Source organism: Syngnathoides biaculeatus, chromosome 16, assembly GCF_019802595.1.
Source record: "Syngnathoides biaculeatus isolate LvHL_M chromosome 16, ASM1980259v1, whole genome shotgun sequence".
Classification (NCBI taxonomy): Eukaryota; Metazoa; Chordata; class Actinopteri; order Syngnathiformes; family Syngnathidae; genus Syngnathoides; species Syngnathoides biaculeatus.
The window spans coordinates 10,035,298-10,058,125 of record NC_084655.1 but is presented as its reverse complement, the minus strand read 5'-3'; the positions used below and the strand labels follow the sequence as shown (position 1 = coordinate 10,058,125).

Sequence of the window (22,828 nt, the reverse complement as noted above, 5' to 3'; positions counted from 1 at the left end):
GGCAGATGACATTGGGTTGGTCGACAGTCAGAAGATCAAACTGGCTGCTTGTCAAGCAAGCGCTTTGTGCTGTATTCATTTACGTTAATCTGATTGGCAACGACTACATGGCGAGCAGGACGTTTGTCCAAACACCTTGAAAGTGTTTGGGAAAGTGCCTCTTTATCCAAGTTTCCTCTGACTGAACAGATAACATTTTCAAGAGTACATACAGTAGAAGTAAAATATGTTCAATGTTACATTGGATGTTAAAAGTCAAACTATTGCAAACTAAAAGGGAGACAGACAAAAAATGGATCTGAATGCTGAAAAATCTTTGCCTCATTCTGCTGTTTTTTAGGTCATGAGGCAAAGCAATTTAAGATAGCACTACAGTACTTTTGTTCCTTCCGGTTTTTTCAGTCAGCGCACACCCATTCCAATAATTTAACACATACTCTTTTCAGACCTACAACCGGTTACTTCATCTTTTCTCTCTAAGTTTCTGCTCTTGTCCTCTTGCTCCCTGGCAGTGAGAATGGAAAATAGTGCGCGGCGCTCTGGAAAGCTGTGAGTGGACCTGTTGTGTTGGGCCTGATGAATCTGCCCCCAATTCCTCTCCTCTGACTACTCATTCATCTCCGGCACCTTCCTTTTCCACTTTTTTTTTTTAAACTTATATTACGTCTACAAAGTGGAAAGTTATTATCCTTTATTTTTCCTCCTTCTCTTTGTCTCACTCAGTTGTTGCTGCCATGATAATACCTGGGAGGAAGAATAATTTCAGTCATTGATGTTACCTCTACTAAGCGACTGGGGACGGGGGGGGCAGCACAGACGTACAGTAATGAATCCACCCAAAGCAGTGAGAGAGAATTAAAAACCTAACTGTCAAGTGAAAAGCTGTTTCGTAACCAGTTGTGGAACTGAGGTCCATTCCTGTGCTTGCATGGTAGCTACTGTGTGTCGTGTCATGTTTGTTTTTCCATGTACTACTGTACACCGCTTCCATGTCTGCCCTCATAAATGGACGTGACTGCCCCACATGACTCAAGTCATCAAATAAGGGCAGAGGATGCACACGAGACACATCATATAAGGACAGAGTCGGACACAGCGAGCGCTCTGCCAATGTCGTCCTGGTCCGGGTCTGATATACACACACTGCAGTCAACTACACAGCGTTGCATTTCATGGATATGCACACCCAAACGCTGACAGGCAGCTTCATATCCAAAGCAAACCTCATAACACATGTTGCAGTCATTTGTGAACAAGTGATTAAGACAGTATTTCATTCTGGAATTAATCAGCTTAAAAAATTCGAGTGAATGGACACCTGCAATAGCATCTAATGAGATCAAGTTTTGTGGAAAAACATTCCAGTTTTATGATAAGAAATGTTCTTTTTTTTCACATACAGAAAGGTATTGAAAGGTATTCTGTTTCTCATTTGCAGTGTTGTAGTACACCACCGCACTTCCATAAGTTATTTTTATGTGTATCATCATCACCTCATGTAAAACAACAAATTAACCCAAACACTGCAATAAGATCTCAGCATCACACAATGCTTTTCACTATAACTACAATAATATTATTAAGACTTTTCTAGTACTGGCACATTGTCACATAGTCAACAATGATGCAATAATCTTACATAACATATACGTTACACTGAGGATACATCTAGGAAAATATGCTAACACTGGATTTCACTCTATCATGAAGATCTAAAACACCAGATTTTATCTCCCAGTTATGCAGTACAAGTGAAGAAAATTAAATCAAAATGGTGTTATCGGTGAAATGTGCGACAACATGACGAAGACTCTGTGTCCCGCAGAGAAGCAAAACCAGCCAGGTTTGGAATAGAGTGGGGACTTAGGGATCAGTTTTCATCCAAGATCAAGTGAAACCAGGTCAAGCTACCAAGCAGGAGAAAAAATAATATTTACGCCACTTGACTACGTGGTTCATGTTCACAAGAAGACATTTAAAATGCATTGTTTCTATTATATTGTCAGCACAAATGTAATGATAATCCCTATGTTTGCTGTATTCTATTTTTTCATGTTGTCATCTCTAGTGACAAATGGCAAAAGATTTCTTATGGATTATTCATCCTTTATTAGTCTTGTGGTTAGTGTGTCTATCGCACAGTTTTGAGATCCGGGGTTTCAATGTCACATTCGGCCTTGGTGTCTTACGTTCATGTTCAGTCCCTGTGTGCCTTGCTAATCAGGACAATGCTAAGTCAATGCTAATGCTAAGTCGGGTGGATACTTGTGCCCTAGTCTTCCAAATTATTTCTGTGGTACATGTAGGAAGTCAGTCAAGGATTTCCATATCCAGAGAACTTGTTTTCTAGTTGAAGCCTAACTTTGTGGGACTATTTTGCCATATTGTTGACAGTTACAGTTAGTATAGTTTTGCGACAAGCTAACAAAACATCAAAACACTGCTGTTCCTGCCTAAAGACAACCTGACATGTTTATCAACAGGGCTCATTTGTTAAGGTGGTGGAAAATATATGTACCAACCTACTGTTGATACATCCTGAAAGTGAATAAAACGGATCTTCTGACAAATGTCTCAAGAAATATTAGTATTAATGACTAAACCACACCACAACCTTAGAGTTTAATTAAAAATCTATTACTAAACAATTTACTCAAACCGTTGTGTATGATCGAAGCAGCTTCCTTTGAGATTTTATAATTTACTGTAGTTGATCAGTTCATCTCAAAATTAAATTGCTTTGTGCGCTTCTGCACAGCCATGATTAAAGAAAACTGTTCCCACAAAGTTGAAACACTAGTATTTTTGAAAAAAGCAATTTTCAACCATAGTGCCTTTGCACACTTGGATGCCATCAGAGATCATGAGGGATGCAGTGGAAACTTTTACTACAAATAAAGGCTTCTTTATACTCACGCGGACGGCAACCATGCTAACGTCACAGCGGCTCTCCAGTACGTAGTTTGGCTTCATACTCAAGTGCAACCCATTTGCGCAGTTTTGCAAATCTACTCCAATTCTGCTCCAATTTGGGTGTGTCGCTATGGCTGGAATTGGATAAGACACCACAAGGTGGAGTTTCATCATCCTGTTTTGGTCAAATCTGGAAGACACTTTTACTTTCCTCTCCGTAACAAGGAACATAGCAACATGAATGGCAAAGTGGCAAAGTGTCTGCTCAAATGAAATTTGAGACATTGATACATTTAACTACAATGATACATTTAATTATGTGCAAAATCAATCGAGAAGGCGGCGGTGTAGGTGCTATGTGGAGTTGGGAGGAACGTTGAGTACATCATCACAGCATGTGACTAAATGCACCAATCACAAGAGATGATCTCCCCAAGATTTGACGCGCTGCAACAATTTTTGTCACGTGTCAACTGACGCAGAGAGGCCAATGGGTCAGTCACGTGATGGAAAGCGGACGTTGTCGGCCACATGAGTGATGGAGTGTAAAGAGGCCTTGATTTATTTTTGTTATTTTTATCAAACCAGCAATGTACAGTGGCAGACGGAGCAATTAAAAACGCAACCACTAGATGGCAGAAAGAACAATAAACCTGTGTATCTATTTGCTGCTATTCATACTGACAGATTGAGAAATAGTTTAGGGCAAGTATGTCAGCTTCCTTTGCGTTCAACTAAACAAGTCAAAATAACGCTAGGTCAATATGGGAGGAAACTGAGACGAGATTTGCTTGTGACATTTTCATTTGATGGTGTGCTGTGATATTTTTAAATGGGTGCCTCTGTGCCATAACAGTTATAAAACATATCTATACTATAGATTGAAAAGATAAGATTCTGTGCTAATTTTCCCAGACAATCATGATGAATTGATTAAAAAGTGTGCAACAAGACCAGATAGTGTGTTGACCTGCTACCACTGTGCAGCTGATGTAATCCCTGTTCTATCACTTTTATTCTTGTTGTCGTTCACTCATCATCGTCAAGTACACAGGGAAATGTAAAAGAGCAGTATACATGTATGCGCCACACATCCATCCACTTCCTAAACATCGGGTCACAGGTGAGGTGGATCCAGCCAATCCCATCTGACTTTGAGGTCGAGGCAGGGTACACCCTAGACTGGTCTCCCGTTAATTGCAGTTCTAAACACTAAAAAGGCAAAATTCCCAACCTGCTGCATCGGAACTGAAGGAAAATACAGATTTCATGATGTTGCAGCTGGACTATATACTCATCTCCGCACGCACACACATCTGCAGAGCCCAGGGTTGCATAGATGGGGGTTGCTAGGCAACAAGCATCCTCTCTATCCCTACACACGCAAGATTCACAATCATTCACCCACACACACACACACACACTAACGCAGTCGTGACGAGAGTGATAATACCGTGAACGTGTTGGCATTTCTATTTCCAGGAGATGAGCCTAAAGCATAATCTGCAGCTATTTACATGACCGTGAAGCTAACTCATTAATTAAAACACTGGTTATCTTTTGAGCAGTTCCACTCAAATGGGTTGTTGGTTGTAAATGTACTACTTGTGTACAATTGTTGTGTACAATTAGCAGGCTTGCTAGCGTCTCTGTGTAAGTCAAAGCATAGCACAGCAAGCACCACCGCTTATAACATAATAATAATCGTGAAACTTAACAGACGACAAATTCATCACCATTTATGTTACAAATTCAGTCACCAAGTGCTCAGGGGGGAAAGTTTATTCACAAAATCACACATTGATGTGTGTTAAAACCTGTAAATGTGTTAACAGAGTGAATTCTATATGATAATATATATCATCGTTCGAACCATACGGTATACGCTACAGTATATTTCATGGCATACGCAATGAAAACTGAATTTACACTTACATTTTCACGGAATTTAGGCTCAGCTAAGAAGCTAATTATCAAAGCATATCTTGGCCATCTAAACTTACAGTATGTGAGAAGCAAATCGCAAAATGTTTCACAGAAAGGCACAAGCACATTGCTTATTTAACTTAACTCTTGCATGGATACCCAGTGCTGAACACGAAATCATGAAGCAGTGTACACACACCGGTAAAATATATCTTTATAGTTCAGTGTGTGCCAGTAAAGTCAGAGTTGCAGTCAGCTGAATTCATGTACTATAAATATACACATTGTCACCTCTTGAAGGCTCTCTGCACAGAACTACGTACACTGCTGCTCACTCTTGCACGAGTGGAAGCCCGACACATCTGCTTTCAAACCTCCACTGACAGTGGAGGAGGAACGTGTGTGACATCAGACTCCCACATGCAGCCAAAGCTCTCAGTCTGATTCCATCACCTGAAAAAACTCACCCCTCCTCCCATTTCCCCCCTCCTCCTTGCATCCTGCAACGCTTGCTTTCATCCTCACCATCCTTTCATGTTTCTGTTTTCTTGCTTCCTTTACTTTTCACACAGTACATGGTCACAATGTCAGGTATTTTCAGACATCCTTCTTTACCTGTTTAATGTGCAAAGCAGATGTGAGATGGTTATTGGCTTGCACACAACTCTTACTAACCTCTTAGAAACTACGTTCCATAAAACTTTTGGAAAAGCGTCCATAAAAAGGTACCAAATGGGGCGCACCAACAGTGTTGCGACCCTGACTTGAGCTTAGAGGTTGGATACCTTGCTCAAGGGCTCTACGAGATATGTACGTCTGTACTTCCCATCACTTTTCATAGAGGAGTAATAAAAAACAAAAATTCTTGAGATGTGAGCACAAGAGGGATTGGCAGAGCAGACAAGACAGGATGGCCACTCTGATTAGTTTGGATCAGGGATAACCACATTTGCTCAGCTGCAGACACACAAACACGCACGTCACACACACACACACACACGCTCCCATAAATGTGACTTCAGAAGTAGGTAAACAGGAAGTTGGCTGATTAAATTAGAGAGCAGAGACGGGAGCATCTGATGGGCCGAGACAGAAGGTGGGACAGGAAGAGCTATGCAAAGCCGTCAGACTAACTGTAATACACACCAAAATTGTTGTTCGACAATATGATGTATTTGGCACCAACATGCGGCTAATGCACGCTGACCACTTGACATATCGATGTTGTCATCGTCACCCATTAGTATCATTTGCCCTTTGGCGATGCACTTTCAGATAATGGGGAATCCATCGCCACATAATTTAACCACAAGTTGCAACGCACAACTTTAATGATGATTTATTGATGTTCATTTCTGCTGTTGTTGTCTTCTTGTATTTAAGGTACATGTTAGTTTTTTCTCAATTGGGGTAATTTCAAGTATTTCAAAACACTTAAGAGACACGATGTGTTATGGATGTTACAATGGAGTTTTCAGACAAAGCATGAACACTCTAGACGTGCACTGTAACATCAGAGTGGATGTGGTTAAATTGCCTGTTTTTTATCGATGATCACAGTTAAGTTGATATTTTGGATGATTTACTGCTTTTACATTTCCATTTAGCAGATGTTAACAACTATTCTGGAGCTTTTTGGAAGAAAACAACTCTGAACTCAATTGCATCTGCTGCTTCTACAAAACCCACATATGGTAGCCCCAATAAACTAAACTTAAACTAAATTTAAAGTAAAATTGCTTTTTTAATGCATTGATTATCATTGGCTATCAGACCCTGCGCTGAGAGTATTACAATCGCAACGATTACCATTGGACTGGCACTCTATTGTTACCTAGCAACAGCTTTCTCACCCGGTGTCAAGGTTATCTCGCTGGTGGCTAACATTTGTCAAAGCAACAATACACACACATGCACACGCACGGCTTTGAAGGCCATGCACATTGTTCGAAATCGGCAAGCATGCGCTCGCCTGCTGCTTTTTAGTCCACATTTGTATGAATGTGTGTGTATTCCAGGGTGTTTTATGTGTGTGCGTGCATCTGTCTCCTGCCATTACTGCCTCCTGTTAAAGGTATTTTCTAATCATCTCTTTTATCGCCAGATTGCAGCACATGTAATCTTTTTCATGCCAATGACAAAATCAAGATGCATGAGGTCGTCTGATAGCAAGTGGTAAAAGATACTAAGTTATTTCTACGACACGCCATAGCTGCAATTGTCTGTTGGTCAGTCCAGGTTATACAAAAAAAGTAAAATAGAAATGAAAAAAATGAAATATTACAAATATGAGTATATTTAAATGAAAATAATCTAAAAATAGTTCAAACGGGCAAAATCCTAATGAGGACAATGGTTTTAAAACAGGATGGCTAGATGGCCTGTACAGTGAATGTGTATGTGTGTGATATTTATATCATTTGATCAATCAAGGAAAAGACTTGGATCACTGAATTACAGTATACTGTCCAACATAAAGTTTTTGTGGGGGGTTGGATCTTTTTCTCCTATTCCTAACACACCTTTTCCATAAAAATGAACACAAATGTATCTTAGTGTGTTGAAAGTTCCTTTTATTTATTTATTTAGTTAGTTAGTTAATTGTTGGTATTATGATTGTATGAAAAAAAAGGTGTCATGGGTTTAATGAGTCATTAGGATCATTTATAACTGGGGTCTCAAACTGAAAATATGAAAGTTTAATGTTAGTGCAGCCCTCGAGTTTTACTGTATATGAATGGCACTTGTTCTGTAGCACACAGTGATTGTTATGTGCGGTGCAGACAAACCTACCAATCACGGTAGGGTGGATAGCTTTTGGGGGTGTGACATTAACCGGACTTAATGACAATCAATGACTGAAAGTTACAGCGGCATCGCCATGAAGATTTTTATCAGTTTTTAACACAACTGTATACACCACTTTCCACTCTGGTCATTGCACTGGACATTTGCTCTGTTAAGCATTCAAACTCCATTTTTTAGACAATTGTCAAAAAAAGTTTACCATCGTTGCCAGACTACTAACAAACTCACATTGGTCCATGACTATTCTTGCACTATCTTTATGTCTCAAAAGTATTGGCAGTTGGCAGTTTTTGTACTGGAGCTGCTCCAACTACCGCGGACAAATTCCTCGTGTGTTTTGACACATTGTACTTTACAAAATAAAGATCATTCTGATTCTGTTTTTCAGTGGGTGGCACGGTGGGGAAACTGGTTGCTGCGTCTGCCTCAAAATTCTGACAGTTCAAATCCCGTCCCTGACTTTGTGGATTTGCATGTTCTCCCCGTGCTTGCATGGGTTTTCTTCAATTAATCCAGTTTCCTCCCACATCCCAAAAACATGTATGGTGCGTTAATTGAAGAACCTAAATTATCCATTGGTGTGAAGGTGAGTGTGAATGGTTGTTTGTTTATATGTGCCCTGCGATTAGCTGGCAACCATTTCAGGGTGTACCCTGGCCCCTGCCCAAAGATGGCTGGGATAGGCTCCAGTACTCTCGCAGACCTTGTGAGGATAGGCGGTTCAGAAAATGGATGGACATTTTTCAGTGGGCCACCACTATTTGTCAATCAGGATTGCCTTTCGTATGAATGCCTAAAATTTTAAATCATCAATAACTTTATAAAAAAGGAACTTTAAGTGTGAGTGTTTCAGCATAGAAAACCCAGGGCAGCATAACATTATTTAAAACATCAGCAAATAGTGGTGTACCCAGGAATCTTCTGAGTTTACATCGACTGAGACACACAACAGAGACAGCATGACGAGACTCACAGAGACAGGCGGCTGTGTGCAGTCAAAGAGAGACTTCCAGGAGACCGTGACACATCATAAGGAAGGTCACATGGCTCAGGGATCAATGGAGACCACGCGGAGTTCCTCTTTCCACTTTTCCACCCTTCCCTTTTGTGCACAATGAATATCTTCACTTTTCAAGAGTTACCATTTTCTTGAATCTACAGTATCAAAACAAGTAATATCCATCCACCCATTCATTTTCTGAGCTGCTTATCCTCACAGGGGTCACAGGAGTGCTGGAGCCTATCCCAGCTGTCAATGGGCAGGAGGGATTTGAACCCCGGTCCTCAGAACAATGACGCAAACGCTCTACAGCTGCGTCACCGTGCCACTGTTGACAGTAATGTGAATCAGAATATTGCATTCTGTTAAATATTTGGATGTTTTCCCTCCTAATGTATTTGAATTAAACTGAGCTTCTTCTACGTTAAGTTAGAATCCCCACGCCATTCTTCCAATAATCTACAGTACATCAGACATATTTAGAGAGTTCCAGTATGGGATAAAGTTAATGTAAATCTATTGACTGCATTGTGTGTCATCAATACTTAGGGGGATTCCATGACTTTAGATCATCATGCTATTTCAAACACAGATTCCTGGAATTCCATGAAGTAAACCATGTCTGGATATGAGACTTTGCTGGATTAGATACTAAGTGACATCCTCCCTCGTGCTTACTGTCTGTGCAGTTTACTATCATCCATAACGCCACGAGTGACATGCCCTTAAAAAGAACAACATGGGGTCAAATGGGGAGAAGGCACAAATTCCCTCAAAATGGGGACATAAAGCCAGACACTACTTGCACCGTGTACAAATGTTTCAGATAAGTGTATTAGCATGTAGATGTGTAACCTAAAACCAGTGCCAGTATGTTGTCGCTTGACTACTTGTGACAAATATGACATACACTCGTATGATTTGGAGATTATGTTATTTAAATTGCTGATCAAAACACATTATCCATCCATTTTCTTCACCGCCTATCCTCACAAGGGTCATGGGAGTGCTGGAGCCTATCCCAGCTGTCGGGCACGAGGCAGGGTACACCCTGAACTGGTTGGCAGCCAATCACAGGCCACATTGAGACAAACAGCCGCACTCACAATCACATCTAGGGGCAATTTAGAGTGTCCAATTAATGCAAACGTATTATCTTTTATTTTTTCTAATTATTATTGCTTTTACAAATGTGATGTTATGCAGAGCTTCACAACCACACAGATGCTGAAATTGAAATTTGAGTTTGGGATTTGGGTAGCAAGATGACCTACCACCATATTTACTGTTTAGTAATTCTATCCAAACATAACCAATGAAATCCAGTGGTGTTGAGTGCAACTAAGCTGATGTGTATTGCCTTGAGAGGATCTCATTATTGTCAGATTAAGCTCTGTGGGGCAGCACAGACTGTGCCAATGTCAGGACTAAACACGGCAAGATGAAAGTCCTAAAAGCCCCTGAAAGCATCCATCGTTAGAGGTAAAATAAAGACACAAAATGGTTTATGATGGCGAAATTGTAAATGAACACAAGATTGTATTCGAAGCCGGAGTCACTGATGGTCAGCGAGTTCAATGAAAGTTCATGAACTCGTTCATATTTTAAGCGAATGTGAACTGAATGAATTTGTGTCTGATGAATGCTCTTGTGAACGTGCTCATTGTGGCGTCTATGAATGTTTTTTGAACGGCAGTTTATTTTCTTGCAAGGGTTTCGGGACTTCCGTGGGCTAAATGAACCTACAACAGGGGTGCTTAATGTATCGATCGCGTGATGCCGTGCCAAAAACAAAAAGATATCAGCCTATTATCCATCTCGTCGCTTGATTCAGGTGTGGCCAATACGTCGATCGCACCCACATAAAGGCGCGTTCTAGCAAGCTGGCCTTCTATTTCTCTTTTTTGCTCTCTCCACTGCTCTCCCACTGTTCTCCACACTCTGTAGCAATATTTAAAATTGTCATGTGTCATAAATGATAAAAAGAACATTGACAAATTACAAGCATTTTTGTGTTACCAAACATGAATACAGTAGTTGTAAAACATGCTACCTTCGATTTTGGATTCCAAAACTGGCTCATAAATTTCACGTGTGGTATGATGAGGTAATTAAATATTTTTATGGTTTCACAGTCATAACGGCCTTCTGAGGGAAACCCTTACTACAATGTGGCCCGTGACAAAAATGAATTAGAGACCCCTGAACGACATTGTTGTGAATGTAATCTCCATATCTTCATTTCACTTTGAAATCTTAAACCAATTTGAGCCGTAGCAATTAGAAACCATATTAAATGTCTGATCAATGGAAAATTGCTTCGAACAGTAAACAGAGTTCACAAGGATTTCCTAATGATGCTAGATAAGATAGAGGGAACACTTGAAACAATGGTGAGGGGAGAGAACAAAAGAGGGGGGGGAAGGGGCAAGAAAACACAGGCTGCGATCAGTAGAGTGGAAGGCAAAAAGGAATGCAAGAAAGAAGTGACAATTTTATCATAATACTGTCAGCAATCATGGCCAAGAATAAGTCAGTTCTGGATAAGAATCACACGCAGCACTCCAGGACCTAACACCAGAACAAACAACAACTTATAATCCTTTCCTCAGTCTTCCCTGTGGGTTTCTTATGGTGCAACATTGCAATGGCTTCCCACACTTGGACGGTGACGTTGGGAAATGAGGGAGAGGGATGAAGTCAGATTCAAAAGTTGACAATGTTGCTGCATTCATTTTTGATGTGCCTTAGGTCAGGGGTCAAACTCATTTTTGGCGCACGCCACGTTGTAGTTACAGATTTCCTCAGCGGGCCATTATGACTCTGAAACCATAAAAAGCTTTAATCACCTCATCATATTTCCACATGACATTTATGAACTAGTTTTGGAATCAGATATCAAGGGTAATGGATTTTTTCAACTACTGTTTATGTTTGCGGCGGCACAATGGATCAACTGGTAAAGCGTTGGCCTCACAGTTCTGAGGATTCAATCCCGGCCCCACCTGTGTGGAGTTTGCATGTTAACCCCGTGCCTGCGTGGGTTTTTTCCAGACACTCCGGTTTTCTCCCGCATTCCAAAAACTTGCAACATTAATTGGACACTCTAAATTGCCCCGATGTGTGGTTGTGAGTGCGATTGGTTGTTTGTTTCTATGTGCCCTCCGATTGGCTGGCGACCAGTTAAGGGTGTACCCTGCCTCCTGCCCGTTGACAGCTGGGATAGGCTCCAGCATTCCCCGTGACCCTCATGAGGATAAGCAGCAAAGAAAACGGATGAACGGATGGATGTTTATGTTTGGTAACACAAAAATGTCTCAATATCTCAACATTATGATTGATGATATGACAATTGGAAATTTTGGTCCAGATTTTAACAAGAATCATCGCGGTTAACACAAGATTTGTGTTTGGGGGCTACATAAAATTATATGGTGGGACGGATGTGGCTCCTGGGCCTTGAATTTGACACCTGTGCCTTAGGTGTTAATCAATCACAACAAGCTGTGTATGTCTGTATAGCCTTGAAAATTTGAAGTAAATCACCAATGGAAAGGAAGAGCACAGACCTGTTTGCATAATTAAAGAGCTCTTTATAGGAAATCTTTTAAGAACCTGTAGTTGTGTCTTTTGAGTCAACACAACGTTGAACATCTGTGAAAGTCCATCAGTCCTTCTAAGGCCTATGACACAGTCTTCCAATGCTGTAAAATCCTACTTGGTAGTTTCCTTTTTTTTTCTATACTTCTATGATTTATTTATTAGGTACTCCAGCAAGACTACACGGGTTTTTTTCCCCCCTCCACTTTCTTAAGGACATCTGACTGTGTCCAAAAGGTTCAGTATCACATTGTAATGTTGTAAGTTTCACCTTTTAATGTGCATACATTGGTTTTCTCTGTTTAACTGACACTCGGATGTTTGTCTCTATCTCTAGAAATGTTTTCTAATCTCTGGTACTGTAGAGCTACAGTAAGTACAGTAAGTGATGGCTAATTTTTAACTAGATCAACCCTGATTTGGTTTCCATTTGCACGGTGGAGTGTATTGGTGGAATTGCATTCGACATGTCAGGAACATACTGGTGGGTTTGTGACATCATAGCATACCTGGAATTCCGCCAATTGCTCAAACAAAGAAAATAAACCATACCAAAACACAACCCTAGCAACCGCAGCATTGCATGTGTGGAGTGCAACGCGGTAGTTCCACATTGACCTCGAAGGGTCTGTGGGGCCTTTGTCTCCCTGATGACTCCAAAGAGATTATGAGAAGCTCCAGAAGGCCTTTTGATGCCTGGGACTGTCAGTAATGTTTTTCTCCAGTGTTCCACACTGTCCCAGGGTATGACTCATCCTGATTATCCCCGGCTCACAGAACCACCAAGCACCCTCTATTGCAGGGTCCATCCGTTTCAAGATCCATCTGCCTCTCCATCTTTCTTTCCTTTCAATCCAATCTTTCCTCTTTTCAAACCACTCTTTTCTTCCAGACTCCTCTCCTTCATCTCCCTGCTGCCTTGCCCTTCTTTCTCATCCATACTCCTATTTCACTGCTTTTTCCATCATCCTCTTATTTCATCCCTGCCGGCCAGTAATTCAATTTATTTTCTTCTCGTATAGTGGCTCTCTTCAGGCTCTTTGTCCTTCACACATACACAAACAAATAAAGTGAGGGCTCACACAGCATTTATCAGCTGTACAACTACAACTACGGTAACACGAATATCACTAACAAAACAATGACACTAATTTCTTATGACATTTTGATCCAGAGCCTAACTTGCAGGGTTATTGGTATGATGGACAATTCACACAGCTTTTCTGATATACTTTTCAGCAGAGACATATTGTTGCTGTTCCTTCCTTGATAACCTTGTCACATTTGTGTTTTTTTTTTCTTTCATTAAAACATATCACAAACATCTATTGCATGCATTTTACTCAAGAATTAGCTCTCTTTTCTTACAGTCATCCTTGTGCATTGTGTTTGTGTCTGGACAAAGACACGAGGATATGCTACTAAAGCATTGCAATGATGTTTTGTTGGAAATAATCGTGCCTGTATATTTTTTAACTTTTGTAACTGGAAAAAAAGGTAGATTTTTGGGGGGTTTATTCAAAGTGTAAAATAGGACAGAACCTTGTGAAACGAATGAAAATGAAGAATTTAAGTGAGATCCTCATACCGAAAAAATGTTTGTTGTGTGACTCAGACAACAAACAGGTTGTTCAAATCAAGGCATGGGAAGGAAGGTTTCTGTTTCACTTAAATGCATCAAATTAAGAAAATAGCTGTTAAAATGTCACTGATGATCAGCACGCAGGTATTTCAAGCTGCTGGTGTCTCGCGAGTCTCAAGAGGGTGCCATTGCAATAGCCTCCAAAGGCTTGTAGTCATGCACAATGCCACAGCAATGCTCTCAACGAACAACATTTGGAGTGGGCTGAACCATGTCAGCATCGCTGATGTCAAACAGAAAGCTCGCAAATCCAAAACCATCACTTTTCAGAAACCGAAGAAAGAGCATGTTTGTTTCGTCATTAGCATTGCGTCATCAAAGAGAGCCTGCCATTTTCAACACTTTGAATGATTTTGACCTGCCTTTGTGCGCATAGTACCAAGAGTCTTTGCACTTGTTCACTTGTCTTCAAAAGAAAAACAATGGGAGATTTTTTTGAAGGATAGTCTAGGCAGCTGATTGAGGAGCTTTTTTATAAACAAGAAATATTTTATCATGTTTGGGAATACACTTAAACTGAACATATGCAGTGGAATACAGCTAGTCTTTGTTTAAAAGTGAAGAAGTGGAGATGGAAGCATTATTTCAGGAGGTATACGATGATAGAGTGTATCCTTTACGTGTATTTTAAGTGTATATTTCACACATAGGCACGGCGGATCAGCTGGTAAAGCATTGGCCTCACAGTTCTGAGGACCCGGGTTCGATCCCGGTCCTGCCTGTGTGGAGTTTGCATGTTCTCCCCGTGCCTGTGTGCGTTTTCTCCGGTCACTCCGGTTTCCTCCCACATCTCAAAAACTTTAATTGGGCACTCTAAATTGCGCCAAGTTGTGATTGTGAGTGTGGTTGTTTGTCTCCATGTGCACTGTGACTGGCTGGCAACCAGTTCAGGCTGTTCCCCACCTGCTGCCTGTTGAGAGCTGGGATAGCACTCCCCGCGACCCTAGTGAGGATAAGTGGTGAAGAAAATAGATGGATGGATGGATTTTCCACATAGGTACTGATGTCATCCATTTCAACCTATTGTTTTAATTGCTCGTGGTTTTGATTTCCTATAAAGAAGTCTTGAACAGGTCATCCACTGGCACAAAATCATGAAGTTTTTAAGCAGCAAAGGAACTACTGTCACACAAATGCACTTTTTACGACACGTGACAATGACATCAACAGTCTCTGAAGTGCCAGAGAGTTGAATCCAGCAAGAGGGACACTCACATCTGACTCCAGATATAGCTCATGAAGCAGGCTGGCAGCACACGGCATATGTGAACATGTGAGGATGGTGTTAAAAAAAAAAAAAAGAACAAGCCGTTGTGTGTATTTGATTTTGTGGTTAAATGATCTAGAAAGAATATGTGGTGGTATATGAATTTTTTATTACACATTCTCAAACATTTGTGGGGGATTCTTAAAGTATCACATTGTGCTGATACATTTTTTCAAGTTAAACTATTTTGCAATCCCTGGGAATGAATAGAAATTGGAGAGATCGGCCTCATGATTTAGTGCGGATTACACAGTACTCTGGTACCAAAATAGGTTTTCTTCCTTATAAGCAAAGGAAGTCTTGCAAAATAGCTAGTGTAGGATATTAAAATCGAAATGTGAATGATTAAGCGCAGGAGATGTGAGAGACGGTATTTGGGAATACTTTGATGCACAGGATGGTGCACCTCTCTCAGGGTATAAATGTCAGGTGACTGTGCTCGAGTGTGCGCTGTATTTGTGTGTCTCATGTGCGTGAACGTGTGTGTGTGTGTGTGTGTGTGTGTGTGTGCGTGCGCGTGTGTGTCCTAATGTTCTTTTTGTCTTTTGACAAACAAAGCTATTTCTGTTCAATTGCCCAGAAACAGAAACAATTGGATGTAGCCCTGCACACTAAACAGTAAGACCTGTATGGCTCTTGTCCTGACATTTAAGAGGCGTTAAATATTAAGCAGATGTGGCTTGATTGAGTTGGATATTTTTTTTAACCATGTGGTACCATGAATGAGTCATGACACGCAGCATTTAGCAAATGTACAGTAATAGGCTATTGAGAATATTTTTGTACTTATCCATTGTATATACATTTTCATTGCCAGTCTTCATATTTTACTATTTTCTGCAGAAATTAGGGATTTCAAATTGAATTCATATTTTATCACGAAACTTGAGCCGGCGCACAGGGCTTTGTTGAGAAGTCAAGGATAACATTAGACCACTGACATATTTTCTGCTCAGGAATAGAAGTGAATAACTCTTTTGACCTCTTAATGAAGAATTAATAACATGCCTCCCATTTTTTTACAGTAGAACAGTAGATTAGAAAATTTGTGTTGAAAAAATATACTGTAGAGTAGGTATATTTTCATGTTAAAAAATGTAATAAAGTTTACCTACTGGTGTATTAAACCTTACAGAAACATGAAAAATCAATTTGGCATTAAGTGCTGCTGTTCATCCATGCTTTTATCTCAAGCAGACTTTCCTATTGTAATGGTCTTCCTTCTGGCCACCCCGAAAAGACAAATTAAGATTTAACAGCTGCAGCTCGTTCAGACTGCTGGAGCTAGGGTTGTGACCAGAACAAGGCAGAGTATATAACTTCAATGCTAAAGTCTTCACACTGGCTTCCAGTCCGTTTTAGAATACATTTTAAACTTCTGCTACTGGTCTATAAAACCTTAACTGCAGTTAAAGGCAATTAGCAATCAGCAGTTAGTTCAGCTCTTGAGAAGTAAGTATTTAGACACCCCAGCAAAGTGATACTGGTCAACTTGTGAAGATTGCCATGAGGTATTCAATATTGCGCAGACCTTTATCAAAGCAGACCAAAGATGGATTTCATTGCAGAAGAACTGGTAAACTCCACACAAGAAGCCACATTGAGCCGAGATCCCAAGCCAAAGCCTCTTAACCTGTGAGTACGGTTGGGCATTGAGTATTGAAAATCGATTGGAACTGAATTCATAAAGAGTAAAAAGTGAAGTTATAACACATAGAAAAATCAAGTTCAGATAATTTCATCCAAAGAATAACTTTTTCACTTTGTCTTTTTAACAAGGGGTGTCGAGATTTTTTTCTTCCAATGATGTGTCATGAGTTGATTAGATTAGAGATGAGTGATTAGTTGAAAACAAGAAGTGGAAGATGAGTACCCACTTCTGTTCTTCTTCCTTGATAAGCTGTGTTGAAAGCAAGTAATGCAGTACAATAAAGGCAAAAATATAGGCTGTGTTAAATGTTCATTTTAGGCTAAGCTGTGGGCTGCTGAGAAAATAGGTGGCCAGAATTTCGACACCCTTTATTTAAAACGTGAACTTTTAGACCTTGACCCCTAAAATAATAAGAATCTGTGATTGTTCGGAAAGGGAATTTTAACGAGGAATAAGAACCGGAATCGTTCAAATTCAAACAGACGCAGTCTTGCTGTGCCATGACACAATGCAGCCCATTCAATTTTGAATATTTCTTATCGATTTAAAATGAATTTTCTCATTTGACTGACAGAGAGAAATTGTGGTTCTCTTTGCTGAAATGTGAATACTATATTTAACCACCCACATTGAAAATGAAGATTTGTTTATTCACTAAATTATAATTGTGCGGAAAGGCATTCTCATTACAATCTGAGTCAGCGTTGATGAAGTGTGCTTTCATTGTGATAAAGTCAAGTTCAACGAAAACTCAGAAGTCTTTGAAGCCAAGCACCCAACTCAACTTTCTTTGTTTCACTCTGATATGTCAACCTGCTAAATGCCCCTTTGTATATTGCCTAAGTTGTGGAAACCATTGGGTTGTTACTCTGAAGCAGTGTTTGTGTGGATGTGCATGTGTGTGGTGGAGTTACATTGAGAACAACAGCCTGATTGTACTTATGTCTGTAGCTACTGTTTACACTGTCTTGGTAGTAATCCAGCTCTGCACTGAGCCATTTTACTGTTTTCTCTGGATAACAGATGATGTTCACTATTAATAATAATGCATTTTTTTTCACCTTAGCACTGGTGTAGAAATGACTCTCATTTTCTCTGAATTTTGTTCTGTTGGATTGTGAAATATTGAGAAATTTAAACTGCACAATCATATATGCTCATTATGTCATGCACAGCACTCATAACTTCAAGTCTCAGATTGCCCTTCAATGGGAGTGTTCTTTATTAGCATTCATGTGGATCGTGGGGCCGAATGTAGATTAAAGACACTTTAATCTTTGTCTTCTAAACTGACAAAAACCTTAGCCACTTGATGATGTGCAAGTGGTTCTTTGAATGCGTGTTCATAAGTATTCGTGGCATAATATTATAATAATTATGAGTCACGCCAGAGGGGCGAATGATGTGAGCAGAGTCGGTAGGTATGACATACAAAGGGGGTCGGAGAGGGAGGATGAAAAGCACGGCTGATGGATCCAGAGATGAAAAGGATAGCAGGAAGTCAGAAAGGTTGGGCCCAGAAATGATGGAATGAAATGTGGGGGGGAATAGAAAAAAGAGAAACAGAGAGACAGAGTGCGAACATTCAAAGAAACAGCAAACAGAGATGACGAAAAGAAAAAGTAAGGGCAATATTAGTTTGATTTTTACGTAATGCCATACAGAAACACACACCTTTGAAAGACAAAGAATGTGGCTACATCCCGCGGCGATGAGTGGAATATTTGCATGAACAATTTTCACACAACCGGACATATTCCTGTTCACAACAGCACACAGTCGTAAGTGAAGCTATGCTGCCTTCATGGATAAGCACAAGATGCTTTCATCTTTGCATTCATATCTTTCTCATTAAGTAATAATTTATATAAAGATAAAATATTCTAACAATTTCTTATTTGCGGGGAAGCAAATAGCATGCGAGAGACAGTGGAGAGCTGTTTTAAATTGTGTCAAAATAACATGATGTCTCCTTTAAAGGTACCATATTGTGGAAAAACACCTTTTTATTGTTGGTCTACAATCACATGAGTGGAGCCAATAAATTGACAGCTGCAATGACCAAGGGTCTCGAGTTCTAGTCTACTAAAACGGAATCTAAATGCTTTTATCGTTCAGATGATCAGATGATCAACTAGGGCTCTATTTCTGCTAGAAGACGCAAGCAGAGGCGGAGGAAGAGACGATGTGACAAAAGATGAGCTTACAATGGGTTGTTTTCACTGACGTCACATTTTTTGCTGAATTACGCATACACCACTGCGCACTGCTATTTAACCTCTCTACCTAACGCGTGTGGACGTCTCCGGAATGCTCTCCGTTCCTGTTGTGTTTTTGTGTTTCACGGGCTTCTCGGGACTCAAGTACACAAGAGAGGACTTGTTAAACATCAGAAAGCCTTCTTCTGACTTTACTTCTTACTTTATTTTGACAACTCTCGCTTAATTCACTGAAGCTTTTCCAGGGTTACTACTCGGTGTGCTCTTCAAAGCCTCGCGATCTGGTACACAAGTCTGGCTGTTTAAGCGGGGACATCGTCTAACGCTTCCAACGTAAGACTTTGGACATTCTGCGGCTCTGTGCTTCACGGAGACTTGGCTTTGTGGACGATTGCCCGACACTGCTTTCACGCTGCCCAGTCTCAACCTCCATCATGCTGATGTGTCGCCGAGCTAACAAGCTTAATCGATACTCTTTTCAAAAGGCCACTATTACAGTTATGATTGTTTTTTTGTTAGTCACTTGAAAGATTTGAGAATTATGTGAAATACTGGATTTGTGCATTCTTTTGTCTTTCTGCCATTGTCATCAAATTTTAAACAAATGGTAAACATTTGGCTTTGCTTGTGGTGAACTACTATACAAGTTTTACTTTTTGAAAAAAATGGAATAAATGGAGTTTCCCTCGATATTAAAAAAAAAATATTCCACCGCCTTTCGTTTTCTGTGTTAGCACACAGGTAAGTGATTTTTGTCACACAGTAAAAGATCTAAGGGCACAATACTGCACCTCTGTGACGCAGTCCTGAGTCCCATGATCTGTGCATCACAGGTAGCCTAATAGTCAGTCTTGGCTTGATGTGCTGTCGGTCGCGTTGTCAATAAATGCAGTTAGAAACATGTCGTCCACCTTGCCTCTGTATGAGTAACGGAGCTTAGGAATAAAAAATGGCTGCCGTTTGAGGCAGCACAACGGATGACGTCACATGAAAACAACCCATTGGTCCAGCAGTATGAAGAGTGGGGTGAGGGCTGGTTCGCTTGCACGAGATGGCGAGCCCATAAAACGGCTTTATGTTTCCAGGAAAGGCAATGGAGTGTAGACATTGTGTTATACTTCTTGATTTATAGGTAAACTTGACAAAAGTGTGATACATATTGTACATGTTGAGAAAACTGGGTTCTCTTTTAAAATTGGGGAAAAGTGCGATTAGCATTCCAACTGTGCTCCCTCTGTAATGTCGTGTTTGCCCACGTTTGTTTCGATCACCTATATGTGGCTTGTTTCGTGACTGAAGAAGTATTGTTGAGCCAGCTATTCAATCCCTAGTTACTCCTGACAGTCCATCATAACTAGGTGAATGAGCAGATTGTGTTAAACCGCTGTATGTAACCAAACACTATACAAATGAAAGAGAATGTACTGTATGTTGCCTCCACCCACTGTGCCTTTGTCTAGCCTTTCTTGGTTCTTACTTGTTTTTTTTGCATTTTCACCTTCAAACCCTCCAATCCCCTCACCCAATTAACAACATTCCCCTAAGAGACACCTAGTCCTCTGTGTAAATGAGTAAATCAACACTCTCAAATGCTATAAGAGGAACTACGATGAAAACTGAGTACAAGAGAGAGCAGGTAAAAGAGGAAAGTTTGGCATCAACTCATAACATAGGCACGCTGTATGCAACGACAATCACAGCCAAAACTGCATGTTCTGCATGTGTTGCACAGCTGTACACAACTAGCACATCAGCCAGAACATAAACAATGATGTTCATTGGCTCAGGGACCCCTCTGCTTCACCGCTATTGGCTGACTGGCTTCAAACAACAATGTGACTTCGTAAAACACACCTACTGCTGTGATCAAAAGAGATTTGTTAACTGAAGAGCCAGTGCTCTTGGTTTCACATATGGAATGTACTGTACATGCTTGGAACCAGCTAATGGTTCAATTGTCTTGCAAAATGTCAACTTTAATTACCAAATACAAAATCCTTATAGCACAATATTTACAAGGTCTTGTACACACGCAAACCAAGTGTATGTAGCGTAAGATACGTGCACATAGCAAAACAAAGCAGTCAGATACACTATTCCCTTTTCTGGGAGGCACTAATGTTCCACCATCGGTCTTGTTCGTCTGGATAACGAGACCATCCAGGAGGCAAGCCACCGCCAGACCGGATGTTTATTTTGGACGGTAGAAAGCAAGTTCAGGCGACACAAATGAACCTGCCATGGATTTATTTACAGAACAAAAATACCGAGACCTTGAAGGAGTTCACATTTGAATACAAACGGTTTAGGTTTATGGTTATCGAAGCTAACCTTAAACCTAACCCAAATACAAACGAGAACATTCAAATCAAACAAATAGCCTTTCATGGGAAGCCCTCATGGAACCAATAATGAAATAAATTTCTGGAAGAAAACTGATTAAAGAGCATGTATTAAATTATGTAATATTGTACATGGATTAAAGGACATTTGTATATGTAAATGCCTAGCCAGTGTCGATGAATAATGTTCGCCGGCAAAATGAGTCACTGTGGCTGACCCCTTGCAGCCTAGATTTTTCATGTCAAACTTTAACAATTTTATACGGTAATTTGTAAATAGATTTTATTAAGTTGCTAACCATGTGATAAATATAGAAAATTAAGAGGAAACTGGGTTCGTCCCACATAAGCTCTTTGATCGGCCATGTCAAAATAATAATTAAAACAATAAAATGTAGCAGACTGGACTGGACTGTGTGCATGCACGCATGCATTTTCTAGCAATACAAGTCCATATTAGGGCAAATTAATTAGTCCATTTGTTCTTGACACAAAACTAATATTAACAAGGATGCGCTATCTCATTGCCACATGACTAGATGTGCTCTGATGGCGACATAAACAATGCAGCAGGCCTAATGTAGACAGGCTGTACTTTGTCCACCCCAAGAGAAACGTAACAGTTTGTTACAAATACAGAGAGGTGGGACGTCACTGACCTTTCATTGCTTTGTTTGTGTGTCAGTGATCTATATACACAATGTAGTTTTTGCAATCTTTCAACTTCTTGCCGTCAGTCAGATTTGCTTGCAAGAGAGCAGTATCCAAGCAAACAGACAAGTTTGAGTTCAGAGAGACAGACAGGATGGTGATGCTCAAAATCACAGTCGCGAAATGATAATGTCTATTTTTCATCATCGTTTATCCATTTCTCTTAAAGAGGATACAGGCTTTCAATGCATTATTGCCAGGTTGTCGCAGCTGCTTTGAGGATTAAATTCAGATGGTCGGATATCTTAAAGCAGTCAGTCTACGCACATATTTAAGAAGGGCACAAGCTTCCTGGAAATTGAGTCTGATCCACGTCTTTATCCAAATCAGCATGCACAGCCATCCTCAGAGCCGCAGACAACTTAGGTTAAATTATTTATGATTTAGGTGAAGGCGGAGACATTTATCACCAGGTTGAACTAAATACCTCAATTTTTTTTTTTTTTTTACCATTTATCATCAATCAAGTAGCTAACCGACGAAGACACAGATGAATTGTGGAAGTGGATAAAAAGAAAAAAACACATCACATCCGCATAGATTGTGCTTAGATTTCATACGGTATGTTTATGATAAGGAGGAAGGGTGGACGATTGGTTACAGCAACTGCCTCACATTTGTGAGGACAGGGGTTCAAATCTCAGCCCCACTTGGGTGGAGTTTGCATGTTCTGCCTGTGCCTGTGTGAGTTTTCTCCAGGCACTCCGGTATCCTCCAACATTCCAAAAACGGGCATTAATTGGACAGTC

General features: G+C 40.3%; 1 protein-coding gene across 6 annotated transcripts in view; it reads right to left on the bottom strand.

The window, feature by feature from the left end:
• Nucleotides 1-22,828, bottom strand: part of caskin1 (CASK interacting protein 1) — a 92,822-nt gene that overhangs the window by 54,320 nt on the left and 15,674 nt on the right. The window contains exon 1 of one of the 6 annotated variants that reach the window (XM_061846544.1): nt 2,917-3,003. The exons of the other annotated variants lie outside the window; for them this stretch is intronic. The gene's annotated coding sequence lies outside the window, so the exon portion shown is untranslated. Of the gene's footprint in view, nt 1-2,916; nt 3,004-22,828 lie in introns of those variants that run through there. 6 annotated transcript variants of the gene reach the window in all.